Raw genomic sequence first — 15,388 nt, forward strand, 5'->3', positions numbered from 1 at the left:
ATCTATAAAACATAGTGTAGAACACTGTCAGGGCTCCTAGGAACCTATCTATAAAACATAGTGTAGAACACTGTCAGAGCTCATAGGAACCTATCTATAAAACATAGTGTAGAACACAGTTAGGGCTCCTAGGAACCTATCTATAACACATAGTGTAGAACACTGTCAGGGCTCCTAGGAACCTATCTATAAAACATAGTGTAGAACACTGTCAGGGCTCCTAGGAACCTATCTATAAAACATAGTGTAGAACACAGTTAGGGCTCCTAGGAACCTATCTATAACACATAGTGTAGAACACTGTCAGGGCTCCTAGGAACCTATCTATAAAACATAGTGTAGAACACTGTCAGGGCTCCTAGGAACCTATCTATAAAACATAGTGTAGAACACTGTCAGGGCTCCTAGGAACCTATCTATAACACATAGTGTAGCACACTGTCAGGGCTCCTAGGAACCTATCTATAACACATAGTATAGAACACTGTCAGGGCTCCTAGGAACCTATCTATAAAACAGTGTAGAACACTGTCAGGGCTCCAGGTAACCTATCTATAAAACATAGTGTAGAACACTGTCAGGGCTCCTAGGAACCTATCTATAAAACATAGTGTAGAACACTGTCAGAGCTCATAGGAACCTATCTATAAAACATAGTGTAGAACACTGTCAGGGCTCCTAGGAACCTATCTATAAAACATAGTGTAGAACACTGTCAGGGCTCCTAGGAACCTATCTATAACACATAGTGTAGCACACTGTCAGGGCTCCTAGGAACCTATCTATAAAACATAGTGTAGCACACTGTCAGGGCTCCTAGGAACCTATCTATAAAATATAGTGTAGAACACTGTCAGGGCTCCTAGGAACCTATCTATAAAACATAGTGTAGAACACTGTCAGGGCTCCAGGTAACCTATCTATAAAACATAGTGTAGAACACTGTCAGGGCTCCTAGGAACCTATCTATAAAACATAGTGTAGAACACTGTCAGGGCCGGTTTCCATCTCCTGTCCAGTTTCTCGAGCAGAAGACGGAATCCTGAAAGCGGAGACCAGGGCGCAGATGTAAACCCGCCCTTAGACTCATCAGAGCTTCAATTGGTGCCAGTGCTGCTTTAATCGGCTGATCTCTGAGGTCCCCAGGTGTCAGATATTGATCAGATAAGATAACAAGAGGTCATTAAATCCCAGAAAGCCCCTTTAAAGCTTCTGATCACCTTCCATGAAAAGACACACAGTAGGATTGTTATAGGGTTAACGTTTCTGGAACAATACTGTAAATGTCATAAACAGCTATTTTATAAATTGTGAAAAAATAATATTCTCTGACAATGACTTAGCTGCCTGAAAATGTTAGCCGTACAGCAACAGAGTTTGCAGAGAATATTTGCTTTAGTTACGGCAATGAAACGTGTGGTATTCCTGAGCCTTCAGGGAATGCAGCTTTTGCACTGGGCAGAGATAAGACCTGTGGCTTATCTATGTGCCAGGCTACAGACAAACTAGCTGTGTCCTTGTAAGATTCTTCTCAGGACTATACATTGTAAATCTCACTAATGTTTATTTTTTAGCATCAGCAAGAGATGAGAAAGCCATAAAGTTTTATGGAAATAGTCTCGCCACAGGAAATAATTGTGGACGCCACCATTATGTGCACAGCTCAGTGTCTAGCGTGACATTTTATTCGTTGTGGTTCAGATAGAGCAGTGCAGTGGCAGATCCAGGCCTTGTAGGGCCCTGGGCAATTGACTTTGGCGGGGCCCTACTTACTGGGGGGAGGAGGTCTGGGGGGCCGCTGTGGGGCATTATAGAGGTTACAGGGGCCACAGTGGACCCTTCAAGCTCTATTATTATACTCAGGGGTCTTTTCAGACCCCCAAGTATAATAATCAGAGCCCCAGGGGAGATGAGAGAACATAATAAACACTGTTACTCACCTCTCCGTTATCTGATGTTAAAGAGGACCTTTCATGGGTTTGGGCAAAGGCAGTTCTATATACCGCTGGAAAGCCGACAGTGCGCTGAATTCAGCGCACTGTTGGCTTTCCAGCAGTATATAGAACTGCCTTTGCCCAAACCCTTGAAAGGTCCTCTTTAATCCTAGCAGGCTTTGGGCCTATATGGTACTGCTAGCACAGGCTTTGGGCCTATATGGTAATATACCAGACCAGGTGATGTCTGGGCATTACCATATAGGCCCGAAGCCAGCTAGGATTAACATCGTATCCTGGAGAGGTAAGTAACATTGTTTATTATTTTCTCCCCCCCCCCCCCAAGTATAATAATAGCAGCAGTGGGATCGCGGCCTTAGCGGCATATAGTACAAGTAGAAGCGGGGGAGGCAGTGACCAGGTCTGGGGAGGTTGGTAAATAGGCCGCTACCTGCTGGAGATACTCAAGTTGAGATACTCCAGCAGGTAGCGGCCTATTATAAAACAAAATTTTTTTATTATACTTACTGATCACGCTGCTGCTGCTCCCGCTGCCTCTTCTCTCGGCAGACGTCAGACGTCTATGTATTAGTGTAGGCGGTGTGATGACGCCGCCTACGCTGATACATAGACGTCACACGGATAGCGGCAGCTCTCCTGCACTGGTTCAAAACAAAAATAAATTTAAAAAAAATCAGCGTCTGCCCGGCTCGCCTGGCCCTGGATCCACCCCTGAAGCAGCGGAGACTTGGGACCATTTCTATGTAAAGTCCTTTTTAATGTGTGAGAATTTGTGAGATCTACAGCTACACTGCTATAATCTTCTAGTCTGCCCCAACTGCTTTATAGCATAGTGCCCTAATATTGCCCCAAAATACAGATATGGGGCAAAGCTCTGAGTTGACCATACACATCAGAAGGCCGTTGACTAAATGCTCTTAAAGCCAAAAACAATCTCTCCCATTTCCCCCTATACATTTATTGTCGGTTTGGTCAAACATGGATTTGCTTTTATTGGGGGACAGGATGAACGCTACTGTCAGACACCTGAGAACAAAAATATTGGACTTGTCGAAATCCAAATGCCCCATAGTTATACTCCTGTCATTGGGTTAGAGTCGGGAGGACTATACTCATTAAATGATCGCCCAGTTTCACCTAAGTTGGTGGATTTGGATGACATTAATTTAATGGGTATGGGCCAGTTTAAGCAGCAGTTAGACATTTTGGCCAGGTTCCTACTTCTAGATCCTTTTGTGGTTCCAACTTCTGGATCCTATTGTGGTTCCCCGTCTCTTGTCCCACCACCCAGTTGTCATATCCAGAGAACGACTGAATGCAAGTTGATTACCAGTAGGCACATCTCTTGGCAATGAAATCTATGAGAATTGTGAAAACTTGGCTTGTCCATATCTGTACAGCCAATTATTTATTACCTCTCAGATTTGTACCCAGCAGGCAGCCATTTATTTATTGTAAAAGGGCTGTCACACTAAGTACTATATGGTAGATAAAACCCATATAGCCGGAGTGTTTGTTTATTGACCTGTCAAAAGGAATGTGTAGCTTACGCCCTATCCAGAATTCATTAAGTAAAATCGAGCACAACAACATCCACCTCCACCTAAACGTAGTATAAATGTATGTTCAAAGGCTTTGGCAAAATATTTAGGGTATGTTGACATGTCTGACATGTATTTTCCATGAAAAAAAAATCTAAAGCTTGTACCCTTGGATTTCTGCCATAGATTTGTTGTGGATGTGCTGTAGGTGTGCATATTTACACAAGGATCAGCACAAGGATATGTGCACATACGTACTAGTAGTTCAGAACTCCAAGTAGACAAATTGTGGGACTGGTAGACAAAATATTCATTTTGGAGTTGAGCAGGAAGAACAATATCTTTTAAAATTGCAGCAGAAGCTCCTGAAGCGATGCATCAGGTCCAACTACTGCTCAGTTTGTATTGCACTTGAGAAAGGGCAGTGCCCGAAATGCGTTGTGCGAATAAAACTGTTAAAGGTATTTTTCAGAAGTATTTGGTTGTGCGTGCCCACCCCCTACCCCTGCTTGGTTCCCCTTGAGGGAAGCTCTACTTAATAAGCTCTGTAATATCAGAAGGGCAGTGTCAGAGGGGGGAAAAGGGGGTCATGATTCAGAGCTTCAATCAGAGGTAGCCAGCGTCAGAGCTCCGAATTACACCCCTAGTCTGCTCCTGCCTGACACCGCCCTCCTGACAGTACAGAGCCTAAATAGCATATCAAGCACCAAAACTAACAGCATTGATTGCTCAGGAATGGTAGGGACTAGAGAAAAAATTCTAACTGTGCTGGAATCAGTGGAGCACCAGCTACTAAGTGATGTGAAGAGCTGGACTTGGTGCAGGTGGTGAAAGGTCCTCTATAAATATACATTATCCTTAGAGGGTTTACATTTTTTTTCACTTTTCCAAGCTATTATGTAATACTGCAGAACCCGTAAGGTAAAGCTTGACAAGTTCCGCTGACATATGGAGACGTCAAATCCTTATCTAACGTAATGACAGTCTACTTCTCTGTGACAGTTATTTATGCAGGGCAATAGTATCATATCATTAAAACAGTTCCCTCTGGGAATATAGAAGCGTTCATAACACAACCCCTGGTCTTATCTGTAGTTGAATGAAGATAAAATACTCTATCTGTTGTGTTCACATGGACGCCGTGCTTGTACATTTAATCCATATCTTATATTATGATACTTTCATGTTGCTTGCATGACAAGGACCATATGCAAGTTGTAATACACGTACTGAAGAAAGTTAGAAGGAAGCAGAGAGACTATATGCACACTTAATAAAAACTAGAAAATGCAACTTAAAGAAGAACTCCTGCCCCAACTAACTCTCTGCAACAGATACATGTTCATGTATAACCATTTGTTCTTACGTATAGCAACATTTTATGACTTTATGATATATTCACCTTTTGGTTTCTTGGCCCACAGTATCCACGTTCTCCCATTGGTTTGTATCTACAGAGAGTCTCTACAGGTATTGCTGGTCACACACTTGATCCATTTCTCCCGACGCCACCCTAAACATTAAAGAGTTGGCCGATCCCACTGAAATTGACTATAAATCTAATATTTATGGCTAGCTTTAGTTATTGCTATATTGTCTAATAAATGTCAGGCTGCAGCATGGCTTGTCACAGGAAGGGAAAATTATTTGTGCCTAAATCTTTTACAATTTATTAACATATAAACAAAAATTAAAACTGCTAATGGTGGTCTCGACCCCCGGGGGAAAAAAGGAAACACAACTTACGGGTCATCAAATAAGGATTTTGTGTTCCAATCATATTCTGAAAACCATTTTAGGCTAAGGCCTCACGTTGCGGAAATGCCGCTTTTTTTTGTTGCAGAATTTGCTGCAGTTTTTTGAGCCAAAGCCAAGAATGGCTACAACAGGAATGGGAAATATATAGTAAGTTCTTATACTTCTCCCTTCCTCTCAATCCACTCCTGGCGTTGGCTCATAAAAAAAACCAGCAAAATCTGCACCAAAAGTCTAAGACCTCAGCCTTAATCTTGCTGGATCACTAAATGCTTGTCCAAGTCTAGATTTGCTCATCCATAATACCTCCTCATAATTTAGATCCCATTACAGATTCGAACCTGGTCCCGACCATGAATTAAATGAACTGAACTAGATATACCGTCTAACCCTATGATACTACAAGCTCAGCTCATAAGGAACCCAATTTTCTGGCTGCAATATGGTCTGTACAACACGGACATATTATAGCTACAACAGGAATGGGAAATATATAGTAAGTTCTTACACTTCTACCTTCTGCTCAGTCCACTCCTGGCGTTGGCTCAAAAAAAAAAGCAGCAAAATCTGCACCAAAAGTCAAAGACCTCAGCCTTAATCTTGCTGGATCACTAAATGCTTGTCCAAGTCTAGATTTGCTCATCCAAGTCTAGATTTGCTCATCCACAATACCTTCTCATTATTTAGATCACATTACAGATTCGAACCTGGTCCCGACCATGAGTTAAATGAACTGAACTTGAGAATACCGTCTAACCCTATGATACTACAAGCTCAGCTCATAAGGAACCCAATTTTCTGGCTGCAATATGGTCTGTACAACACAGACATATTATAGCTACACCAGGAATGGGAAATATATAGTAAGTTCTTATACTTCTCCCTTCCTCTCAATCCACTCCTGGCGTTGGCTCAAAAAAAAAAAAAAAGCAGCAAAATCTGCAACAAAAATCTAAGACCTCAGCCTTAATCTTGCTGGATCACTAAATGTTTGTCCAAGTCTACATTCGGTCATCCATAATACCTTCTCATAATTTAGATCACATTACAGATTCAAGCCTGGTCCCGACCATGAGTTAAATGAACTGAACTCAATGTACCGTCTAACCCAATGATGCTACAAGCTCAGCTCATAAGGAGCCCAATTTTCTGGCTGCAATATGGTCTGTACAACAAAGGACATATTATAACTACAACAGGAATGGGAAATATATAGTAAGTTCTTATACTTCTCCCTTCCTCTCAATACACTCCTGGCGTTGGCTCAAAAAAAAAAAAAAGCAGCAAAATCTGCAACAAAAATCTAAGACCTCAGCCATAATCTTGCTGGATCACTAAATGCTTGTCCAAGTCTAGATTTGCTCATCCATAATACCTTCTCATAATTTAGATCACATTACAGATTCGAACCTGGTCCCGACCATGATTTAAATGAACTGAACTTGAGAATACCGTCTAACCCAATGGTGCTACAAGCTCAGCTCATAAGGAGCCCAATTTTCTGGCTGCAATATGGTCTGTACAACAAAGGACATATTATAACTACAACAGGAATGGGAAATATATAGTAAGTTCTTATACTTCTACCTTCCTCTCAATCCACTCCTGGCGTTGGCTCAAAAAAAAAAAGCAGCAAAATCTGCACCAAAAATATAAGACCTCAGCCATAATCTTGCTGGATCACTAAATGCTTGTCCAAGTCTAGATTTGCTCATCCATAATACCTTCTCATAATTTAGATCACATTACAGATTTGAACCTGGTCCCGACCATGAGTTAAATGAACTGAACTTGAGAATACCGTCTAACCCAATGGTGCTACAAGCTCAGCTCATAAGGAGCCCAATTTTCTGGCTGCAATATGGTCTGTACAACAAAGGACATATTATAACTACAACAGGAATGGGAAATATATAGTAAGTTCTTATACTTCTACCTTCCTCTCAATCCACTCCTGGCGTTGGCTCAAAAAAAAAAAAAGCAGCAAAATCTGCACCAAAAATCTAAGACCTCAGCCTTAATCTTGCCGGATCACTAAATGCTTGTCCAAGTCTAGATTTGCTCATCCAAAATACCTTCTCATAATTTAGATCACATTACAGATTCGAACCTGGTCCAGACCATGAGTTAAATGAACTGAACTAGATGTACCGTCTAACCCAATGGTGCTACAAGCTCAGCTCATAAGGAACCCAATTTTCTGGATGCAATATGGTCTGTACAACAAAGGACATATTATAGCTACAACAGGAATGGGAAATATATAGTAAGTTCTTATACTTCTACCTTCCGCTCAATCCACTCCTGGCCTTGGCTCAAAAAAAAAGCAGCAAAATCTGCACCAAATATCTAAGACCTCAGCCTTAATCTTGCTGGATCACTAAATGCTTGTCCAAGTCTAGATTCGCTCATCCATAATACCTTCTCATAATTTAGATCATATTACAGATTCGAACCTGGTCCCGACCATGAGTTAAATGAACTGAACTCGATGTACTGTCTAACCCAATGGTGGTACAAGCTCAGCTCATAAGGAACCCAATTTTCTGGCTGCAATATGGTCTGTACAACACAGACATATTATAGCTACAACAGGAATGGGAAATATATAGTAAGTTCTTATACTTCTCCCTTCCTCTCAATCCACTCCTGGCGTTGGCTCAAAAAAAAAAAGCAGCAAAATCTGCAACAAAAATCTAAGACCTCAGCCATAATCTTGCTGGATCACTAAATGCTTGTACCAGTCTAGATTTGCTCATCCATAATACTTTCTCATAATTTAAATCACATTACAGATTTGAACCTGGTCCCGACCATGAGGTAAATGAACTGAACTTGAGAATACTGTCTAACCCAATGGTGCTACAAACTCAGCTCATAAAGAGCTCAATTTTCTGGCTGCAATATGGTCTGTACAACAAAGGACATATTATAACTACAACAGGAATGGGAAATATATAGTAAGTTCTTATACTTCTCCCTTCCTCTCAATACACTCCTGGTGTTGGCTCAAAAAAAAAAAAAGCAGCAAAATCTGCACCAAAAATCTAAGACCTCTGCCTTAATCTTGCTGGATCACTAAATGCTTGTCCAAGTCTAGATTTGCTCATCCATAATACCTTCTCATAATTTAGATCACATTACAGATTCGAACCTGGTCCCGACCATGAGTTAAATGAACTGAACTTGAGAATACCGTCTAACCCAATGGTGCTACAAGCTCAGCTCATAAGGAACCCAATTTTCTGGCTGCAATATGGTCTGTACAACACAGACATATTATAGCTACAACAGGAATGGGAAATATATAGTAAATTCTTATACTTCTCCCTTCCTCTCAATCCACTCCTGGCGTTGGCTCAAAAAAAAAAAAGCAGCAAAATCTGCACCAAAAATCTAAGACCTCAGCCTTAATCTTGCTGGATCACTAAATGCTTGTCCAAGTCTAGATTTGCTCATCCATAATACCTTCTCATAAATTAGATAACATTACAGATTCGAACCTGGTCCCGACCATGAGTTAAATGAACTGAACTCAATGTACTGTCTAACCCAATGGTGCTACAAGCTCAGCTCATAAGGAACCCAATTTTCTGGCTGCAATATGGTCTGTACAACACAGACATATTATAGCTACAACAGGAATGGGAAATATATAGTAAATTCTTATACTTCTCCCTTCCTCTCAATCCACTCCTGGCATTGGCTCAAAAAAAAAAGCAGCAAAATCTGCAACAAAAATCTAAGACCTCAGCCATAATCTTGCTGGATCACTAAATGCTTGTCCAAGTCTAGATTTGCTCATCCATAATACTTTCTCATAATTTAGATCACATTACAGATTCGAACCTGGTCCCGACCATGAGTTAAATGAACTGAACTTGAGAATACTGTCTAACCCAATGGTGCTACAAGCTCAGCTCATAAGGAGCCCAATTTTCTGGCTGCAATATGGTCTGTACAACAAAGGACATATTATAACTGCAACAGGAATGGGAAATATATAGTAAGTTCTTATACTTCTCCCTTCCTCTCAATCCACTCCTGGCGTTGGCTCAAAAAAAAAAAGCAGCAAAATCTGCACCAAAAGTCTAAGACCTCAGCCTTAATCTTGCTGGATCACTAAATGCTTGTCCAAGTCTAGATTTGCTCATTCATAATACCTTCTCATAATTTAGATAACATTACAGATTCGAACCTGGTCCCGACCATGAGTTAAATGAACTGAACTCAATGTACCGTCTAACCCAATGGTGCTACAAGCTCAGCTCATAAGGAGCCCAATTTTCTGGCTGCAATATGGTCTGTACAACAAAGGACATATTATAACTACAACAGGAATGGGAAATATATAGTAAGTTCTTATACTTCTACCTTCTGCTCAATCCACTCCTGGTGTTGCCTCAAAAAAAAGCAGCAAAATCTGCACCAAAATTCTAAGACCTCAGCCTTAATCTTGCTGGATCACTAAATGCTTGTCCAAGTCTAGATTTGCTCATCTATAATACCTTCTCATAATTTAGATCACATTACAGATTCGAACCTGGTACCGACCATGAGTTAAATGAACTGAACTTGAGAATACCGTCTAACCCAATGGTGCTACAAGCTCAGCTCATAAGGAACCCAATTTTCTGGCTGCAATATGGTCTGTACAACACAGACATATTATAGCTACAACAGGAATGGGAAATATATAGTAAATTCTTATACTTCTCCCTTCCTCTCAATCCACTCCTGGCGTTGGCTCAAAAAAAAAAAAGCAGCAAAATCTGCACCAAAAATCTAAGACCTCAGCCTTAATCTTGCTGGATCACTAAATGCTTGTCCAAGTCTAGATTTGCTCATCCATAATACCTTCTCATAAATTAGATAACATTACAGATTCGAACCTGGTCCCGACCATGAGTTAAATGAACTGAACTCAATGTACTGTCTAACCCAATGGTGCTACAAGCTCAGCTCATAAGGAACCCAATTTTCTGGCTGCAATATGGTCTGTACAACACAGACATATTATAGCTACAACAGGAATGGGAAATATATAGTAAATTCTTATACTTCTCCCTTCCTCTCAATCCACTCCTGGCATTGGCTCAAAAAAAAAAGCAGCAAAATCTGCAACAAAAATCTAAGACCTCAGCCATAATCTTGCTGGATCACTAAATGCTTGTCCAAGTCTAGATTTGCTCATCCATAATACTTTCTCATAATTTAGATCACATTACAGATTCGAACCTGGTCCCGACCATGAGTTAAATGAACTGAACTTGAGAATACTGTCTAACCCAATGGTGCTACAAGCTCAGCTCATAAGGAGCCCAATTTTCTGGCTGCAATATGGTCTGTACAACAAAGGACATATTATAACTGCAACAGGAATGGGAAATATATAGTAAGTTCTTATACTTCTCCCTTCCTCTCAATCCACTCCTGGCGTTGGCTCAAAAAAAAAAAGCAGCAAAATCTGCACCAAAAGTCTAAGACCTCAGCCTTAATCTTGCTGGATCACTAAATGCTTGTCCAAGTCTAGATTTGCTCATTCATAATACCTTCTCATAATTTAGATAACATTACAGATTCGAACCTGGTCCCGACCATGAGTTAAATGAACTGAACTCAATGTACCGTCTAACCCAATGGTGCTACAAGCTCAGCTCATAAGGAGCCCAATTTTCTGGCTGCAATATGGTCTGTACAACAAAGGACATATTATAACTACAACAGGAATGGGAAATATATAGTAAGTTCTTATACTTCTACCTTCTGCTCAATCCACTCCTGGTGTTGCCTCAAAAAAAAGCAGCAAAATCTGCACCAAAATTCTAAGACCTCAGCCTTAATCTTGCTGGATCACTAAATGCTTGTCCAAGTCTAGATTTGCTCATCTATAATACCTTCTCATAATTTAGATCACATTACAGATTCGAACCTGGTACCGACCATGAGTTAAATGAACTGAACTAGCTATACCGTCTAACCCTATGATACTACAAGCTCAGCTCATAAGGAGCCTGATTTTCTGGCTGCAATATGGTCTGTACAACAAAGGACATATTATAGCTACAACAGGAATGGGAAATATATAGTAAGTTCTTATACTTCTCCCTTCCTCTCAATCCACTCCTGGCGTTGGTTCAAAAAAAAAAAAAGCAGCAAAATCTGCACCAAACATCTAAGACCTCAGCCTTAATCTTGCTGGATCACTAAATGCTTGTCCAAGTCTAGATTCGCTCATCCATAATACCTTCTCATAATTTAGATCATATTACAGATTCGAACCTGGTCCCGACCATGAGTTAAATGAACTGAACTCGATGTACTGTCTAACCCAATGGTGCTACAAGCTCAGCTCATAAGGAGCCCAATTTTCTGGCTGCAATATGGTCTGTACAACAAAGGACATATTATAGCTACAACAGGAATGGGAAATATATAGTAAGTTCTTATACTTCTCCCTTCCTCTCAATCCACTCCTGGCGTTGGTTCAAAAAAAAAAAAAGCAGCAAAATCTGCACCAAAAGTCTAAGGCTGTATTCACACAGAGTAACGCCAGGCGTTTTTCGTGTGTTTTTTGCACATAGCGCCGCGTTTACGCCGCGTTAACGCCGCGTATACGCCGCGTTAACGCCGGGCAAGCCACCGCTAAATAGCGCGGCGTTAACGCGGCGTATACGCGGCGTATACGCGGCGTTAACGCGGCGCTACGCGGCGTAAACGCGGCGCTATGTGCAAAAAACACACAAAAAACGCCTGGCGTTACTCTGTGTGAATACAGCCTAAGGCCTCAGCCTTAATCTTGCTGGATCACTAAATGCTTGTCCAAGTCTGGATTTGCTCATCCATAATACCTTCTCATAATTTAGATAACATTACAGATTCGAACCTGGTCCCGACCATAAGTTAAATGAGCTGAACTTGTAATTACCGTCTATCCCAATGGTGCTACAAGCTCAGCTCATAAGGAGCCCAATTTTCTGGCTGCAATATGGTCTGTACAACACGGACATATTATAGCTACAACAGATATGGGAAATATATAGCAAGTTCTTACACTTCTACCTTCTGCTCAGTCCACTCCTGGCGTTGGCTTAAAAAAAAAAAAACCGGCAAAATCTGCACCAAAAGTCTAAGGCCTCAGCCTTAATCTTGCTGGATCACTAAATGCTTGTTCAAGTCTAGATTCGCTCATCCATAATACCTTCTCATAATTTAGATTTCATTACAGATTCGAACCTGGTCCCGGCCATGAGTTAAATGAACTGAACTAGATATACCGTCTAACCCTATGATACTACAAGCTCAGCTCATAAGGAGCCCAATTTTCTGGCTGCAATATGGTCTGTATAATACGGACATATTATAGCTATGTGAATCCATATGTATGTCATGAATTTGTACCAGTCCAAAAATTTGAATAAATTCAGTATGAACCAGAGCTTAAATTGGCTTAAAACATAGTGTATAACACTGTCAAGACTCCAAGAAATCTCTCTAGCCAATTTCTAGCTCTTTAAGGCAAATATAACCGAAGTTGTGTAAACGTGACAGGTATGCATATGGGAAAACAGATGTTAAGCATTAGATGGAAACTCAGAGTTTAACCCTAAGCTGTTATGACACTCACTTTTACACATCCTCGCCCATTATTTTTTATACACACAACTGCAGTTTGTATGTATATTGGTAAAAAAACAAAAACAAAAAAACAAACAAACAATGTAAGTCACAGGGCAATGTGCCACTATATTGCAAAAGAGAAAATGTTAGATTATTGGCAATGAAAGGGTTAACTATCCAGTGACTGTAGAAATTGCAGCAGTCAGAAATTCTCCCTTCCCTCACCACTATGATTTCTCTGCCTATCTGTCTGCAGTGGATTCAATCTAACTAAACTTCCTTCCACTTGTCTTCCTCCTGTTATTTTGTAGTTCTATTGCACTGCTGCTCTTTTTCTCCAGTAGGAAATGGAGCTATTTCTTTGGATCATACAGTAATGATGATAACACACGGGTCTCTCAGCTTGAACACTTCTCAAAATGGATCTGCCTTCCTCAGCTAAAATCTTATGTTATGTCTTTGACATCAGTACTGTAAGGTCTCCACCTACCACTCAGTATTGGCTGAGAGGCTGTTAGGAGATACCAGAAGTTTGCCATGTGTTTCCTCTGTATCTTCACTGCGCAGTGCATGTCGTGGCGGACATTTTAGTTTGCTCAAGATGAACTGCAAAGTATTTGGATTTTTTATAAAAAGAGAAGTTGAGAAATTTGGTTCGATTCCACGGTAGCTTAGTGGTTAGCACTGTTATATTGCATTACTAAGGTCCTAGGTTCAAATCCAGCCAAGGACAATACCTCCAAGGAACTTAGGTTTCCTTCCACACTTAAGATATACTGATAGTAGAGATGGGTAACCTTCTCAATATTTGTTTGGTGGCTCAGATCTTTTTTTTTTTCAGTATAAACCATATTTAAAACATAGTGTAGAATACTCTTAAGGCTCCAATATATAGTGGAACACTGTCAGGGCTGCTCGGAACCTCTCTATAAAACATAGTGTATAACACTGTCAGGGCTCCCAGGAACCTCTCTGTAAAACATAGTGTAGAACACTGTCAGGGCTCCTAGGAACCTATCTATAAAACATAGTGTAGAACACTGTCAGGTCTACTAGGAACCTATCTATAACACATAGTGTAGAACACTGTCAGGTCTCCTAGGAACCTATCTATAAAACATAGTGTAGAACACTGTCAGGACTCCTAGGAACCTATCTATAAAACATAGTGTAGAACACTGTTAGGGCTCCTAGGAACCTATCTATAAAACATAGTGTAGAACACTGTTAGGGCTCCTAGGAACCTATCTATAAAATATAGTGTAGAACACTCTTAGGACTCCTAGGAACCTATCTATACAACATAGTGTAGAACACTGTCAGGGCTCCTAGGAACCTATCTATAAAACATAGTGTAGAACACTGTCAGGGCTCCTAGGAACCTATCTATACAACATAGTGTAGAACACTGTCAGGGCTCCTAGGAACCTATCTATAAAACATAGTGTATAACATTGTCAGGGCTCCTAGGAAACTATGTATAAAACATAGTGTAGAACACTGTCAGGGCTCCTAGGAACTTATCTATAAAACATAGTGTATAACACTGTCAGGGCTCCTAGGAACCTATCTATAAAACATAGTGTAGAATACTGTCAGGGCTCCTAGGAACCTATCTATAAAACATAGTGTAGAACACTATGAGGGCTCCTAGGAATCTATCTATAAAACATAGTGTAGAACACTGTGAGGGCTTCTAGGAACCCTAGGAGATGAGTATAAATGGAGTTTTTTTTCACCTCCCCTGGGCCTCCACCTAATATAATGCAGTGGCCATTTTATTTTGCTGGAGACAAATCTCCATTTGTCCCGTTTAATCAAAAAAACAAAGAATTTGTTTGCTGAGTTACATGGAGCTGTGATGGTAGGTTACATATTTGTATAGGATATTTGCACCAATACAATCATTCTCTATTCTCCATAGAAAGTGATTCTCTATTTTCCATTCTTTTCCAATGTGTTTGGAATTCTGTTCTTTTATATATCATTTACTATGCAAAAGAATATATAGCACATCAGACTGAACTGGAGCCTAATAAGAGAGCAGGTGGTCCCCTTGCAGTCACATGGGATCTGGGCATTGTTAGAGAATTAGAGCATAGTCATGTAAAAATAGAATAATGCAAACAAAGCAACATAAATCAGGTACATGGACAATACAGAGAAAGAAATTCACTGGAGACTGGAAGCTACATACCAAACCATTCCCTATAATAATATTGTTATTGGACAGGCTATCCTGTAGCAGCAGGAGTGTTATAATACCGTTATAGAAGTGGCAGGTTACAACATTTCAGAGACTGCAGAAACATCAATATGAGATGAACAATACAGACAGGGGGGCCTCGTAGCAAAACATTTGACGAGGACCCACTTTAAAATGACTATCTTAAGCCGCAAGTTCAGAACATGAAAGCTGTATGGTTATTGTGGTCTCCTTTACAAACAGGGACAATGTACATAGAAATTGTAGAGTACAGGGATGTCACAATATAGGGATAATACAGACAGTGATGT

This window comes from Leptodactylus fuscus, chromosome 6 (genome assembly GCF_031893055.1).
Source record: "Leptodactylus fuscus isolate aLepFus1 chromosome 6, aLepFus1.hap2, whole genome shotgun sequence".
Lineage (NCBI taxonomy): Eukaryota > Metazoa > Chordata > Amphibia > Anura > Leptodactylidae > Leptodactylus > Leptodactylus fuscus.